The following is a 16,936-nucleotide window of genomic DNA, read 5'->3' on the forward strand; positions in this document are numbered from 1 at the left end:
GCTGCTGCTAATGGTACGAGAGAAAATTGCAAAATATCAATCTCCAAGATTGAGTGGATGATGCCTTACGTGACCGCATCAAATAAACAAAGAATTCAATTATTGAATCATATTGCACGTGACAATCACATACCAGTGAGCTACCGTATGTGGGAATTATATGAATATCCACTTATTCGAGCTACTCAAAAATAAATCTGGGTTGTGAAAACTTCGACCCAATGAGAAAAGCCGAGGTATGTCATCATTGGATTCCAAACTGCACGTAGACGAGATGTGCTTAAGAATGCCTGTTAATTCGATCACTATGACATACGAGATGTTAAACTGTTCCCCAATTCTCAGAGTTATCCGTATGGAAATCTGAATCTTGACATACAAAATAACCAATAAGCACTACTCTATGAAATGTACACCAATTTCCAATCTTCATATTATGGGAAAGAATCAGAACCTTTCTTGAATAAATCATATTTTTCGAAACATGCACCACTCACTGAAATTAATTTTTCAAAACAGAATGAAGCATTGAAATCAGATCCTGTCGACATCCGCCTAGAATTTGAAAGAAAGAATCCTTTTCCTCCAGTCACTTCAGCATATTGTTTCATTTTGCATGATCGTATTATTGAATATAGCCCGCTTAGTATTAATGTGAAAATTTTGGTGTAAAAATCTAAAAATTGGAGATGAATAAACAAATTTTTTTAAAGAGAAAACTCTCAGTTATTTTATTTATGATTCCTTTTCCTACATTTAATCTTGTTGTGCTTCTGATTTTGATAATGATCTCCAAGATAATGGGGCTGGTACGTTTATGAATGTCAATGATCTCCATAACGCTATGTTTTCAAATGATAATTAGACTCAGGGTGGTACGCTTCTGATTGCTGATGATCTCCAAGGCACCCAAGGTGGTACACCTCTGATTGTCGATAGTTTGTTGTTCAAATGTTGTTGATGTTCCAACGAGAACTTTCACATCTTGACGCTAAAAGTTGGGATGCTGGATCGTTCTGGTAACGTATCACAGTACCACATGAATTTTAGTGCCAAATATAGAAATCACATTTGGTGCAAATAATTTTCCTCCTCTTGATGCTTGGTTCCTGTTCAACTGGTTGATCATCCACCTTTTTATGCTTTAACTTTAGTTTATTGCTCTCTAATAAACATATATTCGATATGAAGTCCAAGACGAATTCCGGAGCATTTTGTCCAAAATATTTGCATATGGTGTCTGAATAATCATAGGCGTATGGGGGAGTTCGAACTAACAACTGAATTTCGCTTGGCGTCAGAGCACTCATCGTCACAGAGAGCACGTTTGTTACTAACCACCAAAGGTTGTTAATGCAGGCTTGATTCGCGAGTCTATTATGCTGAGGGTGAATGAATCATCATTCAATGACATGATGATTCATTCACCTAATGTCCTAAGGGGAGTTAATTATATCATGCTAATAAGAATTGGTTCAACTACAATCTACACTATCAGCAAAGAAAGCTCAGCACATTCATGAAACGTGATAGCTGATGATGTCATACTGGAATTTCAGAACCTGTTGATTCAGAATCATGACTCAATACACCTGCAATTTGATACTCGATGATGTCATATCGGAATTTCGACAGCTGTCGATTCTGGACCGTGACTCAGCATATTATCCAGAATCGGCTCTGTATACCTACTTTTATCCAGTTATAGCAGGTTGTTTCCACGTTTTACATTGTTGTTGCGGACACCGCAGTTTTATATAATTTTGACTATTGAAAATAATCCATTTCAACGATTTTTCGAACTTTTATTATGAAAAGAGAAATGACTCCATCTTAGACATTAGGAGCTTATGAGGAAAGCAGGCGTAACCGCCCCTAACGTGTGAACAAATATTAGATCATGGGAGGAGCATAAGGCAACCGAAGAAAAAATCAATATGACTAATAAGGAAAGACCACCCCCTCTTTTCCCAACATTTGGTTACCGAAAGAATACGTGGCCACCTGTTTTGCCCAGTAGAAAAAACAATGTAATCCTCTATGTGTGGTATTGGGCAGAACCAGAATCGAAGGTGGAGAATTGAAGTTCCCCTCAGGAAAATCGGAGGCCATCTTGGACATTAACTTTGTAATTAAATTGCCACCCCTGTGCTATAAAATCAATGGATTGACAATAGAAGTGATATGTTTATGAGCTCCCTATGCTACAGGATACCCAAAAACTTGTATTCGGAACAGGACTTGAGAGTGGAGCTTCAAAAGTGGCTATTATTTAGTCATGTTCTACCTTCATCTGTCATATGACCGCTACTTCACTCAGAGAGTGTAGGAAACGGCCAAATCCAACACTGGATACCACCTGACTTCTCATTTTCCTATGATCACCGTGTATAACAATGACATTTTTATGACTTGTTCGCGTTCCCGACGACCAACGAATTTTCAAATTAATCGAAGGGGGATCACAGCTTGTTGGCTTATGGGGCTCCATCAGTATATAAAGGGATGAATTCCTCCCCTGAGAATCAGTCTTACCTCATTTGTATTTATCTACACATCAAGTTGCTCGAAATCTTCGTAACGACTCATCTCGGCTGATCAATAAGGTCTCATCGTTCAAGTGTGTTCAAATGTTCAAATGTTCAACCTCTTACGTTGAGCATCGGAATCCTGTGGAATACTCTCTGTCTTTCATTGGTCAGGTGAAAGAGTTAATTTCTTCAAATCCACGTTCAATTTTTCGAGTGTCTTGTGATCCTTCTGCGAAGTCTGCAGTATTATTATCAGAATCCTTTTTGTGGCTACTCTTCTTGGCTGAACTTCAAGACCTCACTGAACAAGTGGTTCTCCAGAACGAGTATTTCGCCTGTTAATTCACACATTGAATCCAACGGAGATCTTAAATCTATGAAAATTCCCCAACGGCGCTCCTGTGTACCAAGTCTATTTGTCTATGAGTCTAGTTCCCCGAGCCGCAAGTTCCTATTAAGAAAGAATACTCTTGAGGGTCATTTTCCTAATTATCAGCCAAACAAAAGTTGATGATTCTATCCGCCGGACGAGGTTGATTCAATATAATCACCAATATCATCAACACCATCAGAACCATCAACGTCATCAGGGGGGCATATGTACTCCCATAGGGGAGGGATCATATATGGGGAGGGATCATATATGGGGAATCATATATATCTGGAGGGGGGGTAGTTATACAGTGTGTCCCATTTGAAACAGGACAGTTGAAAATTTTTCCACAGAGGGGTGATACAGCAAACATTTCAGATGAAAGTTGTAGGGTAAGAAAGGAGAAACTCTGCGTAGGTGCAATTGATGTTCCCACTGCTTATTTTTTTCATGCTGCGAGCAAGAAATCAGTTTTTTCAAATGGCAACATCATTTTTGATCCCCTGAAAATTGTGTATCTCATGGAGAGGAATTCAACCATATCCTATTCTGTGATTTTCTGATCGATTTCTTATGAATTATTGCACGCAAATGGAACACCATAAGATTATCTTGATCCAGGCTTTCGTAGCCTATCTGAGCGCTGGGATATTATTTTCTTACTAATGCAGCAATTAATGAAGTAAACACAAGTGGCCTTCAATCCTTTCGACAAGAACGGTGTCAGTAGCAGGTTGTTAGTATCCATTGTTCATCAGTTTGATAATAGTCTTAATTCAGTTTACATCGTCTACCTTTCGAGTATCTGTCTGTGATTCGTGTTATGTAATTCACAACGGTTCATTTATCAAGGATGTAGTTTACACCAATCGTCCAACAACACCTGCAGACTTGCAACAACGCATCAGAGATGCCATTGCGAGCATCCCACCCAAAGTTCTTCAGTCTGTTCATGGAAACTTTCGACGTTGGCTGAATCTGTGTCTCACTGTGAATAGCGGAAACATCGAACAACTCCTGTAATGACTGTTACCTGCAAATACACGATCACGTATGTGTAACTTGTACAATCGAACCTATAGGAAGAGTTGAATAAAGATAATCTCATTTTGTTCCATTTCCGTGCAATGATTCATAGGAAATCGATCAGAAAGTCACAGAATAGAATATGGTTGAATTCATCTCAATTAGATGAACAACTTTCGGGGCGTCAAAAATGATGTTGCCATTTGAAAAAACCGACTTCATGCTCGCAGCATAGAAACAAACAATGGGAACATCAACTCCATCTTCACTAAGTTTTCCCCTCCATACCCTACAACTTTCATCTGAAAAGTTTTGCTATATCACCCCTCCCTGGAGAAATTTTCAACTGTCCTGTTTCAAATGGAACACCCTCTATATGAAATGCCATCATATACATATAATGAAGAGTGCCGTTATATGAAGGATATCTATAGGCAGGGGATACCGATATATGGGGAAATACCCATATATTGAAGTGTCCGTATGATGGGGGATGCCAATATATGGAGGATCCATGTCCTATGTAATCATGAAGTTCACAGAATCGAGTTGTCACAAGAACCAAATCAAATACCATCGTGATTCCTGATAAAATCGTTGAATTTTCAAAAAAAACTTATTTTTACATCCGAATGGAACCTGTGTAATTGCCCATTTTTGCGATGTTCTAATTTCCTTTGAAAATGATCTGGACCGTCATCAAACGCCAAAATATGATGTTTTCAGAAAATGTGTATGTGGAGAGCAGTATGTGTGCGGATTTTTCGGATTTCTTCTATACATCTGCACGAAACAAGGAGTAAAGTTGGAGCTAAAAATCTGCAATTTTGTGAAATGATTGGCATTGTTTGGGACCACCTCTGGGCGAAATTTTAGCTCAATCGGTCACGTACTGCTTGATATACAACAATTTCTCGAAAATCTTTTTTCCTCAATATCTCAAAAAGTACGCGACAAAATTTTCCTTATATTAATATCTATCAAATCAAATCATAATATTTCTACTTAACCAGGGATAATTTGGTAGTAATCAGCGTTTTTCATTTGTGTTATAAAAAAGGTGTAAGCCCGATAAAGCTTGAAAAATTTGAGATAGAAAGCTAAAATTCAGTACGATTGTAACTCTTATGGTACTACAGACTGTCTCTATACTCTGAAAATTGAATGTGCCGCATAGATGAATGACCGATACAAAAAATATTGGCGTCCATCTTCAAGCATACATCGTGTTATTGTAAATGCTAAAAAGAATGTTTTTCAGTCCGTAGATTAGATCAATTTTCATAATTACTTCTTTTTAAACGGCGTCCCTGAGCAGAGAAATTTGTGTGTTTGGAAGATCTTCCGAATATCTTTGGAAGAATCTTCGGAAGATAATCGCAAAGATCTTTTCGGTGGCCCAAAAAGATTCTTCGGGAGACAGAATCTTCCACAGAGATTCTTGGAAGATCCTCAGAAGACGACTTTTTTCTTCTATGAAATCTTCTAGAGAAAATGTTGAAAGACCTTTGGAAGACAACTTTATTTCCAGAAAATCTTCCAGAGACTATGTTGGAAGATCTTTGGAAGGCACCTTTTTTTCCATCAAATCTTCCAGAGAAATATTGACAAATCTTCGGAAGACAATTTTTTTTGTCTTTACAAGATCTTTCAGAGAATTTTTTTTCTTTGAAAATTTGAGGAGTCGATGCAGGGAGACGCTCGCAACGAGTCGAACCTGGAGGGAGTGGAATCCTTGCGTGGAGAGCATTCGCAGATTGAATTATTTCGACGATGCATTGGGAAACATTTCATCCCCTGCGTTTAGACCTCGTGTGCTCTTTTTAGGGTTGGGCATGTCAAATACATGCAATACGTGAGGTCGAGCATTGTCATGCACCAGTATGACTTGCCTGCTTCCTTGCCCAGTAAATGGCCTTTTCCGATCAAGTTCTTCACTCAGTTTATTCAGTTGTCGGCTGTAGCGTTCCGCAGTCACCGTCTGACCTGTTTCCAGGAGTTCGTAATAAAGCACACCCTTCATGTCCCACCAGATACACAGGAGAATCTTCTTTAAATGGATGTTCTGTTTCGGCGTTGATGTACTGGATTGTCCGGGATCTAGCCACGACTTTTTATGTTTGGGATTCTCGTAAAAAATATACTTTTCACCCGTCACAATTCTCCACAAGAAGTCCTTTTTTTGTTGCCGGACAAGCAGTGAAAGGCACGTGTTCATACGTTGACCTAGGTTGTGTTCGGTCAACACATGTGGGACCCTCCTTCCAAGTTTTTGGATTTTTCCCATTTGACGCAAACGCTTAGAAATAGCTGTTCGTGTGACTCCTAACTGAGCTGCAAGCTCTTATTGCGTTTGCGTTGAGTCTTCATCCAGTAGAGCTTGCAATTCCGCATTTGTAAACTTTCGAGGCTGTCCAGAACGCGGCTGGTCACTCAGATCGAAATCATCACTTCTAAAACGTTCGTACCAATAATTACATGTTTCGCAAGATACAACGTCGGCGCCAAGAACACTACACATTGATTTCCGTGCTTCAAAAGCATTTTTCCCTTCTTGGAATTCGTATAAAATGCAGTGCCGAATGTGCTGTTTATCAGTTGCCATCGTAAACTCTGCTATTCTGAAAGGTTATGTAACTTACATAGACTTGTCGTTCCGTGTTCTGAAACCTTTTGTCCGATCCTTTCAAAACCAGAAAAGACCGCGAATATATTTCTATTTTAAATATAATTTTAAGCTCGAAGAAAAAATCTGTAAAAATTAAGTCACACACCTAATAATAAACCGTATATTACATTTCAGACATTTTTTACATAATTTATGTGTATTGTACGCATAAAGTAAAAAACCCTAGACCTGACCGATTTACCCAACCCGGAGCCTCCTCTTGTCTCTTGATGATGGATTCGCATCCGTGTCCACATGTTGACGATTAACTCAAAAACTCCCCTACTTCGACATTTCTTCACATTGAAGTTCCCCAGCTTCCCAACGCTCTCACTTGAAAATGTCCCATTTTCAAAGTGTCCCAACCTCAAAATTTTTCCAACTTCAAAATTGACTCACTTCAAAAATTTTCAATCGGAAAAGTTTTCAAATTGAAAATCAACCAACTTTGAAATTTTTTCACATCAAAGTCCTTCAGCTTCTAAATGTTCTCACTTAAAAATGTTACAACTTTGAAATGTCTCAACGGTGGAATATCCCAACTCCAGAATCTCTCAACTTCGAAATATTTCTATTTAAAAAGTCTCAACTTGGAAATGTCTTGACTTCAAAATTTTCCTAATCTCAACATTGATCCACATCAAAATTTTCAAGTTTGAAATTTCTCAACTTCAAAATTGGCATACTTCAACATTTTTTAGGTTCAAAGTTGGCACACTCCAAAATTCGCCAACTTCAAAGTGGATTTATTTAAAAACTCTTGAACTTCAAAGCTGACCTACTTCAGACTTATTCAACTTCAAATCTGGCCCACTTCAAAATTATACAGCTTCATAGCTGACCCACTTCAGAATTCTACAACTTCAAAGTTGACCCCTTTCAAAATATCTTAACTTCAAAGTTGACTTACTTAAAAATTTTCCAACTTCCAAATTTCCAACTTGAAAATTTTTCAACTTCGGTATTTTTCACTTCAAAATTTCCCCACTTTATAATTTTTGGACTCTAAAATCTTTTTACTTTTAAAATTCACAACTTCGGGTTTGACCCACATCGAAATTCAACAACTCCTAATTGAACTCAGTTCCAATTTGACCCACCCGAAAATTTCGCAAATTGGTCATGACGCGTTAGACATAGATAATGTTTCAGTGTTGATATTAGTTCCATCGCTAATCAGCAATCACTTGTCAATTTCAACATCGGAAAAAATTACCGGTCGGATAGGAATTTTCATTTCTCTGTCATTTCAAAACTATTGCAAAAGAGTACTTGGAACTTGCCACGAATGTGAATATTACTTGTACAAATTGGGTATAAAAAATTGAGATTTTCAGAAAATGAGGTTTCAGAGTTATTTACGTTTTTCGAAAAAACTTGTTTTGATGATTACGTCGCTAAAAATGGATGAAATTGCCTTTTTCTGGGCTCATTTTAAAGAGTTTCTGAATATGCTATGAGCTCCTTGAAATGAAATTCCAATATACACAAACCCCACACAATAATCAAAGAAAACCGGAACATTTTTTTATAAACGAAAAACACGCAAAATTAAAAAAAAAATAAGAACTCATACAAAAATTTTCATTTTGAACTGAAATTTCAACGCGTTATCTAATATAGAATCTAGGAAAAAATCTGGAACAAAATCTGAAACATCGATTTTTTTCGACTGCTGATTTGACGTGGAATCGCTCCATTATTTTCGATTATTAGACACTTCCAGGTACTTATGACTGGAAGTTCACAATAGGAATAATCAAGGAGCGTAATGTCATGATCTAAAGTCTGAATCGTCCATCCTCTCCCAAAGTCTATCGCATACGACCTGTAGTGCGCTTACTGCCGACTTACGACTAGCTTCCGAGCGAACGTACTATCCAGACTCAAACATACGATCTCTCAATCCCGATGTCCATTTAAATATTCAATATTTTCATTCCGCCACAGGAATCAAACGGCAATGTTGATATCACATATTTATCATATTTTAACGAGATTTTCTTAAATCCCCTTAAAAAGATATGTGACCTCTCAACTTATTGAAGAGAGACAGTTAGTGACATCTAGAGGCGGCTGAAGAAAGCCGGGACTAGATGAATTGAGCGACAAACTGATGAAAGACCTAAGGCATAGCGGTTATGGCTGAAGCCGCGACCCCTGGAGGTCTGGAGGACGTTACTATACTATCGCTATTTTGGAATTCGCCCAGCATGTGCTAGGGGAAAAGAGGCCGCCGTACAGGCTGTCCAACTGGGCGATTCCATAGGCTATGTCAGAGTAGACTAGGGACCAACGGCCAGGTGAGAGGACTGGTGCCCCCGGAATCCCGTCGAGTTAATTGGTGGGGATAGGGTAACGGAATGACCTATCGTCGCTGAGATATCCAGACTAGAGGGAGAAGGCCCTAGTGAGATTCTGAGTTAGTCGAACGCGGACGCTCGAGCGGGGAAGTCGAAAGGATTTCTGCGATATATACTGTGGTGTTGGCTTGGAAGATGGCCAAGGGAATGATGAGCGAATAGCTCAGCGCAGCCAGGTGCATAACTGATGGTAGCGAACGTAGGGGGATGCTCCCCCACAAACGGCAAAAAGAGTTATTTCAGAACTCTTAGTGACGACTTTGTTGTTTCCGGTGGTATCCGGCTCGGCGAAACAAATGACGAGCGCATAGGCCCGTGGGTCTGGAGTAGAGATCGTCCTCCTGTCGACCCGACAATAGGCCGACATTCGAGTACCCGGAGACGGTGACGTGCGATGACCGAAGCGGTAACTGGTGGCCGAGAGTGTGGATGGTCGTGAAGTGGGTAACAGTGTTCCACTTTGGTCGGATCAGCCTCTCGTCGTCCCAGGCTCTGAGGAGTCCCGGCTGATTCGCAATTGACTCTGACACAATCCCGACTCGAAATACTCGGGAGGAGAAAGCCTACTGAGAGAGTGAAAAACTCTCCAGGACGAGTGTAAATTCAATTTGCATGGATGATTAGGCCGTGAGGCTTAATTTCCAGCCTGAAATAGTGGCTGGTGACGTTTGGCATAGAATACTCCTGGTGGACCTCGCCCACTCTACCGCGTCACACTGATGCTAGCTAGGCAACCCTTTGACCGGCCACAGAAGTCCTCTGAGTGGACGAGTTTGCCTCAGAGGCCGGTTTTCGTCGAACCTCCCGTGAAGGTTCGGCTGGCGCCCGATTATTGAGCGATAGAGACGGCATAAAAAGTAGTTTGGATTTTTCCTGGGTGAACAACCCGGGACAATATCCTTACAATATTTATCATTATTTATCATATTTATCATATTTATTGCTAGGAAAGAGCCCTGTTAAAGCTTCTTGGAAGAATAGTTGGAGATATCTTCGAAAAAAAATGTCCTGCAAAAAATCTTGGTAAAACTTTTGGGAAAAATCCGGGTTGGGGGCCCTTGAAAAAATATCTGCAAACAAAATTCTGACGGGGATTCTGGAATATCTCCGGGGAAAATCCTGGTGGCGCTCCTGAAAAATCACCTGGAAAAAACTCTGGTCGGGTTTCTGTAAAATTTTTTAAGAAATGTTCTGGAGAAAAGGTTTTCTGAGAAATTCATCGCAATCTTTGAGTTTGAGTCATATCCACCTGTTTAAAATCTGACCTAAATTTGGGTTAGATTGTCCCCCGTCCCCATCGGTAATCCTCGACCATTGGCGAGTACGCACGAAGACATTTGTGCGTGCCGAGATAGTCAGTACATCATCGACTCATCAGGAACGAATCACAGAAAATTATCCCGGCGCACATCGGCGCAATTATCAGGAAATTTATCGGTAAAGTTATCGAACATCATCGTAAATTATCGCGTCACTTATCTGAATATTCCGTGTTTGTACAGTTCACTTCGGTAAATCAACCATTTATTAGAAATTCGTGTGTATATTTCAGTGCACTAAGTTTTAAATACAATGACAATCAACGACACTCATCTTAATTTATTCTCCGGCAAATCACCCACTTCACTTTCCCTCCCGACCTCCCTATCATCAAAATCCCATAAGATTTTTAACATTGGTCCCTCGAGCCGGATAGTGGAGTGATGGTGCAGTGGACAATTATCGTGGACAAAGACAGAGCAGTGGAAAATCATCGCAAGTGAAAACCGACGCCGTGAGTAGCGAGGCTTTTCGGGGTTCACAAAACTATATTAAGGGAAACCATCAGAGGTCGGACACTCAACGCGGCACAAAGGGAATACAGTTTATTGCCTTTGTATACATCGGCAACAGAGGACATTCAACACGAGCGCTCTTCGGAGAACCGATATCCCGGAGTTCTCTGGGAAGTATTCAGAGTGGAAGACCTTTTACGATATCTTCGTATCACTCGTGCACGAGAACCCGAAGATGGCAGACATGGAGAAGCTGGTTAGGCTGAAGGGTCACGCTGAGGCGCTCATCAAGAACATCGGAGTTGAGGCACTCAACTACTCCCCCGCTTGGCAGAAACTCATCGCACGTTATGAGAATCCGAGGCTCATAATGGCGTCTCACCTGAATCGGATCCTCAACATGGAGCAGCTTAAGGGGACGTCAGCGGCAGGGTTGTTGGCCATCGTCAACACCACAACGGAAGCCCTGGAGGCATTGAAGTCACTGGAGGCTCCCACCGAACACTGAGACATTATCGTAGCCCACATCATGAGGAGAATCATTGACGCCGACACCAGGCAGGCCTAGGAGGTGAAACTCGGGGATTCAATACAACCTCCGGAGCTGAAGGCCTTCCTGGAGTTTCTCAAGGCTAGAGCACGTGCCTTGGAGAACATGGAATGGGAGGAACACAGCGGATCCCCAACGAAGACAGCACCCAAGCCGAAGCCGGGCGGCGGACCTCATTGGATCGGAGCTGAATGCCCAAAGTTCATCGCCTGGAGGCCCCATGAAAGGAAGCAGTTCCTGGAGAGTAACGGCCTGTGCTACAATTGAATGCGCCCCCACGGAGCACACAAGTGCAAGAGTGACCGGAGGTGCAAGACGTGACAAGTGGTTGAGTACCAAATTATTATTAGAATATTTTGAGGGAAACTCAACTGCTGTGTTTGTTGACAGGGGACAACCGGACCATCATCAAGGAACAGACATTCATTAACCAGGAACCTGTCAACAAGTCATCCGGTCCATCATCGCGCCAAGACGCAGCATCACAAATTAAATCATCTACACGGACACTCATCGGGGGGAAAAGGTCAACGACCTCGCACAATCAGATTGGAGATCTTGGACAATCAGAAACGTACCAGGTGGGACATCAACGTCATTTAAAACCTATGTACGATGGAGATCATCGTCAATCAGAGAAAGACCAAGTCAATCGACAATCAGAACTGTGCCAGCTGAATTCGGTGGACACCATCAACGTTTTAGAAATTCATCGACCTCAACAGAGTGAAACTCAACTGGTAATCTGGCCGACGATGAAGGTCTTTGCCTTCAATCTTCGTGGAAATTCAACGTCAACACGCTTCCTCATCGACCAGGGCTCAGAGATAACACTAGTCTCTGAGCGCTTGGTCAATCAACTTCATCCGGAGCGGAGGTCTTCACCATTTTTCATCGTCGGTATCGCAGGAACCTCATCGTGGAGCACGCGTGGTGGAGTGACTCTCGTCTTACAACCGAGGCACGAACCCTCTGCTCAAATCAACATTAACGCCCACATCCTGAGCAAACTGACGGCGAACATACCGCCGTTCACTTGCGAATCAACGACTCCTCATCAACTGCGAGAACTTCAACTGGCAGACCCTCAGTTTTTAAAACTTGTGGCCATCGACATCATCATCGGAGCTGATTGCTATGGGAGAATCATCGGCGAGAGAATCATCAGGTTCAAGGAAACAAATCTAATAGCTCAGCAAACCATCTTCGGCGGGACTATTTTGGGGCCAGTCTGCGGCATCGGCTGTGCTCCAAAATCATCGTTCAATGTAACGAAACAGACGGCGAATCAACAACTCTTGGAACTCCTGAAGAAATTTTGGACGCAGGAGGAACTATCGGATACATCATCATCACCAGTCTTGTCGAAGGCTGAAGCGGAGTATGAACAACACTTTATCGAGACTCATCGACGAGATTCGATGGGACGCTCATTGTGCGTCTCCCGTTTAAATATTCGCCAGCCGCCACCAGCATCATCGGCCATGATACGGTTGCAGAAGCTCATGGGGCGACTGTCATCGGATCCGGATACTCATACACGCTACAAGAAATTCATCGAGTATGAGTCATTGGACCACATGCAATGAGCATCATCGACGTCGGCGCCGGAACGGGCATATTATTTGCATCATCACGCAGTGCTTAAACCAGACAGCACGACCATAAAATTGAGAGTAGTGTTCGACGCCTCGCATTAAAGCTTAACGGAGGTGTCATTAAATGACATCCTCCATCCGGGATCTAAACTGCAAATCAACAGCTCCGCCGTTCTCATCTGGCTATGTCGGCATCGGTTTATTTTTGGCACGGACATCGTGAAGATGTTTCGCCAGATCCGGGTACAACAAGATGACGGGGACTATCAACGAATTCTCTGGAAGGTCGACAACGGCCAACCCATCGAGTATCAACTGACGGTAGTCACCTATAGTACCCGCTGTGCACCCTGGCTATCGCTACAAGTGCTGAAGCAGTTGGCTATCGATGAAGGTCATCGATTCCTACTAGCCTTACCGACATTTATCAAAGGACGATATCTCGGCGACCTATACGGAGGTGAAAAAACGGAGCATCAAATGGAGATCATCAAGCAGCTAATTAACCTCTGCATGGCGGGCGGCATGCCCCTGCAGAAATGGTGCAGCAATGTACCACACATTCTGGAAGGGCTCGGGCTCTCATCAGGATCAGCTTCAACCATCGAATTTGAGGAATCAATGGTGAAAGTGCTAGGACTCTACTGGCAACCTCAGGCAGACACCTTTCACTATAAAGCGAGGAGCTTCAACCGGGACACCATCACCAAGCGCGTGATCCTGTCCGAGATTGCCCAAATTTATGACCCATTGGGACTCATGCGCCGGTAATCGTCACGGCAAAGACACTCATCCAAGAGCTGTGACTGCTCAAACTCAACTGGGACGATCAACTTCCAATGGCTTTCATAAAACGCTGGCAACTCTTCAGGCAGGAACTTCAGCAGCTGAGCAGCCTATCAATATTGAGATGGCTCAATTTATCGCCAAACACGATGGAAGTTTAACTACACGGATTCGCGGATGCATCTAATCTGGCGATGGACGCATCAGTCTGTCTTCGAACATCATCAGCAACATCGGGAACGATTGTCACCCTGGTCTGTGCCAAGACCAAAGTGGCACCACTCAAAAAGATGTGCATACCATGGCTGTTTTCCAAAATATCAATATATTTCAAGCATTTTTTCTTTTTTTTCTATTGGAACTGGCGATTGTTGTAAATCATCGATTCGAAAAATCCTATCTTCTACATTTTTTGATTTTTTCGAACTTTTTTTTTGTAAATACTAGATATGATTTCCCGCAAAATCAATCGCATGGGATTTGGATTTGCTCATCTCCTTATAGGGGAAAATGAACAAACAGTGTCGTAACATTGAGATGTGATGACTCATGCTTCTACTTTTTTCATACCTAAAAAAACGTATAACAAAATTGACAAAATTTTCCGTCAAATATTTTTGGGACTTGAAAAAAGTGGTGAGACCCCCCCTTAAGAGGTTTTTTTAGGTCTGAAAATTTACAGTGGTGAACATTAAATCGTTCTGATAAAATCAGAAAAAGATGACAGATCCGACAAAATTATAGCTACTAACGCAGATCTGCACCCCTATTAAGGAAGAATATAGCCATGAGCTAAGAATACTTATTAGGAACGACGAAGAAAAGCGAAAAGTTGCAGAGTTAGCCGTGATACAGCGTTGGGCAAGCGAGATATCTCCACTCGTATTCAAGGACATCTTCATTAAGGCCGATACAAGCAGCTGCTCTGTTTCAGGAATCTCCAATGAAGGGAATACTTGTTGGCTCAATTGCATTTGCAATAGCTTCGTTGTACACCGTCCATTGATTGAATTACTCATGGACCTTTTTCCTGCAGAAAATTCTGACATTCTATTTAGAAATGTTTTGGTCAACTTGGAAAAAGGAAAAAGCGTCCTCGGTATGATGCGGCGATTGGCGAATCGTTTTGCGAGGGCAACGCCCTCAAAGGAAGCAACACTAACCCATTACAAAATGCTCCAAGCCAGAGAGTGTGTTAGACAACAGATTGAAAGAGCATTGGAGTTTGTTCATAAACCCTCCGATTCCATCCATTAATTGACGAAGAGGACTCTGGAAATCGGATATAACCGTCCTACTATTGAATCCCTAGTGAGTTTGACAGAGTTCCATGATCAACGCTCACTGCTCGAGAATATTCTCCCCCAAGTGCAGGATACAACAAATATGACAATACCAGGCCACGTTCTCTTCCCCCCGTTATTAATCGTTCAGTTGGAAAACCCACTACCTAAGACTCTGTAAACGTCCTTGGAACTACACACCAACTTAATTCATCGAGGCACCCAAAAGAAGCAGCATCTCACCGTAGTTAGTGCAATTTTGTACATTACTCCTTGCCATTATGTTTGCTTACGGAAACACGATGGTTGCTTGCAGCTCATCAACGATAACAATGTCAGGGTGATGAATGCTCAGGATCTCGGAACATTCTCCCAATCAACTGAAGTACCAAACAAAGATGGCGAATTGATGTCTAGCCACCGTACCGTACTGTATATCGCCACCGTCGTTCTAACCGCAAATATAATATTAAAAAACTATCATTATATTTTACTGAAAAGAAAAATATAATAATATGATCATCCTGGTGATTCTACGAAATTCTGCGAATAGACATAACATTTTATTATTTCGTCATGGAAGAGTCAAGATTTACCCATGCCCCAGGTTTTGATTTCTTTATGCTTCATTTGATTATTTTTAAATGCGTTACGTGTTGCGATTGTCAAACAGAAATGCTGAAAGGAGTTGTGTTTGTTCATGCTTTGACTATTCCGTAGCCCCCACCGTTGTCTTCGAGCCACCTACAAGCTATTGCTACCCTTCTACTCGAGCTTTGATCATTCGTTGGGTCATGTGAACCACCACTATTGAATTTAATCAGTAATGGACTAAATTTTCAACCCGCTGAATTAAATCGGCGCTGACTGAATTCATCCTTCGCAGTTCGTATTCATGACTCGCCCGGTGGTTTGGCGCAGTAGGTAAGTTCGTTGCCTCACATGCGAAAGGTTCCGAGTTCAAATCCCGGCCGGGTAGAATGGTGCGATCTAACCATTTAAAGTCTTGATCTTCATCGCAGTATACTCTAACCGGGTCGAAGCGATGTAAAATAACGATTAAAAAAATTTATTCATGACTCATTCTGAACTCAGTTGAACCACTGCTAAATTTAATTGGCAAAGGACCGAATTTCAATCTTTGCAGCTAATCTGTGAGCCACCGCTGAATTTAATTCGCGTTGACTGAATTTTTCAATCTTCGCAGCCCATCTGTGAACCACCGCTGAATTTAATCGGCGTTGACTGAATTTTCGTCCTTTCGCAGTTCCTTTACATGGTTGTTATTGATCAAGCTATAAGTTTTGGGTTTTTTTTTTATTCTACCCGTGACATTTAGGCTTACTCGAGACTATATGGTTTCACTTACGCGTTTGCGTACTCTCTGGGCTCAGCTTTCGGCTCGCCTCACAATTAGTTTCATCTCCCTCGGTGTCGGAGTCGCTGACTGTCGTGCGCCAGTGTTTCAGCTTGTCGCCAGCAATTACGCCATGATAGGTCTTTTGTGTCCTCTGGGTTCCCTTTATATCCTCGATAGTGTACCAATCACGATCTAATACGGTGGTGAATTGGTATAGCTCAGCGTTCTTTGGTGTGAGTTTCCGTGCTATTCCCTTCCTTGTAACTAACAGTGCGCCTAACGACTACTAAGTCTCCAGTTTGGAACTGCTTTGAGGGAGCTCTCTTCTGATTATAACTTTTCTCCTTATCTAATTGATTTCGTCGAATGCTTTCTGATGCCTCTTGTCATAGCTGTTCACGATCGATTTCAACGTTGTCGCCTAAACTATTTAGAACTTTTGACTCAGCGTCATTCCTTGATTTATATCCTAATATTAATTGCTTTGAAATTTTACCAGTCGACTTATTAACCGTATTGTTTAATCCCCACACCACTTTCCCTTTCTCTTTCCCCTACTTAGGAATCGTTCGACATACAACGTTTTTGTACACTGAGAAAAAAAATTTCTAATATCTGAAACA

The 16,936-nt window shown here is 41.7% G+C and overlaps 1 protein-coding gene across 5 annotated transcripts in view; it reads right to left on the reverse strand.

Annotated features, from left to right (window-relative positions):
- LOC107043459 (ras-like GTP-binding protein RhoL) overlaps positions 1-16,936 on the reverse strand; it is a 217,184-nt gene that overhangs the window by 51,005 nt on the left and 149,243 nt on the right. Inside the window, exon 1 of one of the 5 annotated variants that reach the window (XM_015264985.2) lies at positions 16,323-16,363. The exons of the other annotated variants lie outside the window; for them this stretch is intronic. The gene's annotated coding sequence lies outside the window, so the exon portion shown is untranslated. Of the gene's footprint in view, positions 1-16,322; positions 16,364-16,936 lie in introns of those variants that run through there. 5 annotated transcript variants of the gene reach the window in all.

The sequence above is a fragment of the Diachasma alloeum genome, unplaced genomic scaffold, assembly GCF_001412515.2.
Source record: "Diachasma alloeum isolate Michigan unplaced genomic scaffold, Dall2.0 Dall_scaffold_00580, whole genome shotgun sequence".
Taxonomy (NCBI): Eukaryota; Metazoa; Arthropoda; class Insecta; order Hymenoptera; family Braconidae; genus Diachasma; species Diachasma alloeum.